The sequence below is a fragment of the Littorina saxatilis genome, linkage group LG7 (assembly GCF_037325665.1).
Source record: "Littorina saxatilis isolate snail1 linkage group LG7, US_GU_Lsax_2.0, whole genome shotgun sequence".
In the NCBI taxonomy this organism is placed as follows: Eukaryota; Metazoa; Mollusca; class Gastropoda; order Littorinimorpha; family Littorinidae; genus Littorina; species Littorina saxatilis.
In genome coordinates, this window is record NC_090251.1 from 16,893,650 (window position 1) to 16,896,850 (window position 3,201).

Here is a 3,201-nt window from a genome sequence, read left to right on the forward strand (position 1 = left end):
TATGCGACACCATTTCTGTCATTTTTGACGTCTTCTAGAACTTCGTTTCACTTTTGAGGCTAGATATTTCTATTTGGATGAGAGAGTCAAGAGAGACGCCTTGGTGTGTTCAATCGATGTATCTCATTAAGGGCAGGAGCTACCTTCAAATATACCAAGTCATTTGACCACAGCATTCATGAAACAGAACTGTTTGTGTTACAATTTGGTGTGCTTTTGCTTCAATGTAATGTAGAGTAATAGTATAGGATCAAAATCAAAAGTGCTCTTTTAAAGAGCAGACAAATGTTGTTTTGTGGGTAACATTTTTGACTCACATGCGAAGCAAAAGTGAGTCTATGTACTCACCCGAGTCGTCCGTCCGGCCGTCCGGAAAACTTTAACGTTGGATATTTCTTGGACACTATTCAGTCTATCGGTACCAAATTTGGCAAGATGGTGTATGATGACAAGGCCCCAAAAAACATACATAGCATCTTGACCTTGCTTCAAGGTCAAGGTCGCAGGGGCCATAAATGTTGTCTAAAAAACAGCTATTTTTCCCATTTTCTCTGAAGTTTTTGAGATTGAATACCTCACCTATATATGATATATAGGGCAAAGTAAGCCCCATCTTTTGATACCAGTTTGGTTTACCTTGCTTCAAGGTCACAGGAGCTCTTCAAAGTTGGATTGTATACATATTTTGAAGTGACCTTGACCCTGAACTATGGAAGATAACTGTTTCAAACTTAAAAATTATGTGGGGCACATGTTATGCTTTCATCATGAGACACATTTGGTCACATATGGTCAAGGTCACTTTGACCCTTATGAAATGTGACCAAAATAAGGTAGTGAACCACTAAAAGTGACCATATCTCATGGTAGAAAGAGCCAATAAGCACCATTGTACTTCCTATGTCTTGAATTAACAGCTTTGTGTTGCATGACCTTGGATGTAGATAGGTTAAGCCTATTTTAACATACTGGAAACTGGTCATCTTCCAGTAGGTATTAATTTAGTTTTACTAAAGCCTGCTGGGACACAAGTAATGGGTTAGTGCATTTGTAAACAGGAATCGCTTGACAAGTGGCCCCCTTCATCCCCCCTTCCTCGTCCTGATATGGCTCTGCGTAGTCGGCTGGACGTTAAGCAACAAATAAACAAACAAACAAACTTGGATGACCTTGACCTTGGGTCAAGGTCACATGTATTTTGGTAGGAAAAATGTGTAAAGCAGTTCTTAGTGTATGATGTCATTGCTAGGTTTAGTTATTTGACCTTGACCCTGAAGGTCAAGGTCATGTAAAGGTCAAGCATATGAGTCGTATGGGCTTTGTCCTTCTTGTTATAAAAACTGGAAAATGTGTATCTCTTTGAGTTTAACTGTTTTTCCTGGAGAAAATCGTTTTGAACAAAACATCTGTCAGAATGTCAAACAATTCTGCAAAGTTCAAATCATTCCGATGAATTGTTTTGAAATTATCTTGTCATCCATGAACTAACCCCCCGCGGGTTAGGGGGAGTCCCATATTGGTTGGGACGAGAAAGAATTTACCCGATACTACCCAGAATGTCGTAAGAGGCGACTAACGGTTCTGTTTCTCCTTTTACCCTTGTTAAGTGTTTCTTGTATAGAATATAGTCAATGTTTGTAAAGATTTTAGTCAAGCAGTATGTAAGAAATGTTAAGTCCTTTGTACTGGAAACTTGCATTCTCCCAGCAAGGTCATATATTGTACTACGTTGCAAGCCCCTGGAGCAATTTTTTGATTAGTGCTTTTGTGAACAAGAAACAATTAACAAGTGGCTCTATCCCATCTTCCCCCTTTCCCCTATCCCATCTCCCCCCTTTCCCCGTCGCGATATAACCTTGAATGGTTGAAAACGACGTAAAACACCAAATAAAGAAAGACAGATCCATGAACTAACCTGTTTTGATTCATTGCTTTGCTTATTTTTGACTCACATGCGAAGCAAAAGTGAGTCTATGTACTCACCCGAGTCGTCTGTCCGTCCGTCCGGAAAACTTTAACGTTGGATATTTCTTGGACACTATTAAGTCTATCAACACCTGATGTGGCCTGATGGTGTATGGTTACAAGATCTCAAAAAACATGTGCGGCAACTTGACCTCACTTCAAGTTCAAGGTCACAGGGGCCGTAATTGTTGTCTTAAAAACGACCATTTTTCACATTTTTGCATTTTTTTCTGAAGTTATCGAGAATGGCAACCTTAGCGATGTATGCTATACAGGGCAATGTAAGCCCTATCTTTGGACACCAGTTTGGTTGACCTTGCTTCAAGGTCAAGGTCGCAAGGGTCCTTTAAAGTTGGATTGTATACATATTTTGAAGTGACCTTGACCCTGAACTATGGAAGATAACTGTTTCAAACTTAAAAATTATGTGGGGCACATGTTATGCTTTCATCATGAGACACATTTGGTCACATATGATCAAGGTCAAGGTCACTTTGACCCTTATGAAATGTGACCAAAATAAGGTAGTGAACCACTAAAAGTGACCATATCTCATGGTAGAAAGAGCCAATAAGCACCATTGTACTTCCCATGTCTTGAATTAACAGCTTTGTGTTGCATGACCTTGACCTTGGGTCAAGGTCACATGTATTTTGGTAGGAAAAATGTGTAAAGCAGTTCTTAGTGTATGATGTCATTGCTAGGTTTAGTTATTTGACCTTGACCCTGAAGGTCAAGGTCATGTAAAGGTCAAGGTCAAGCATATGAGTCGTATGGGCTTTGCCCTTCTTGTTTATTTAATAATTTTTACTAAGTCAATCTAAAAGCACATTTTGTTTTTGATCATATACTATTAAAGCATACATTGAAGCAAAAGCACACCGAATTTAAACAAACAGTTCTGTTTGATGAATGCTGTAGTCACATGACTTGGATAAGAAAAACGGTGTGGTCTTAATAACACTTCCTCCATTTTGAGTTTTGGAGGTGTTAAGGTGGTTCCACTGTAGTTGGTTGACAATTTGTCAAGTGTAACTTATTCCCTGGAGTCTATATCATCCATTTGCATTCAGGGCTTCTGAGTTCAAATTTCCAGATCTTACACTGAAAGTTACAGCTGGGCATACACGTAGTCACATACAATGATACACACACACTCAGTCTCACACACACATTATGACACGAACACTCTGTGTCGTATACAGTCGTACAAAGTTACATATACACGTACAAACA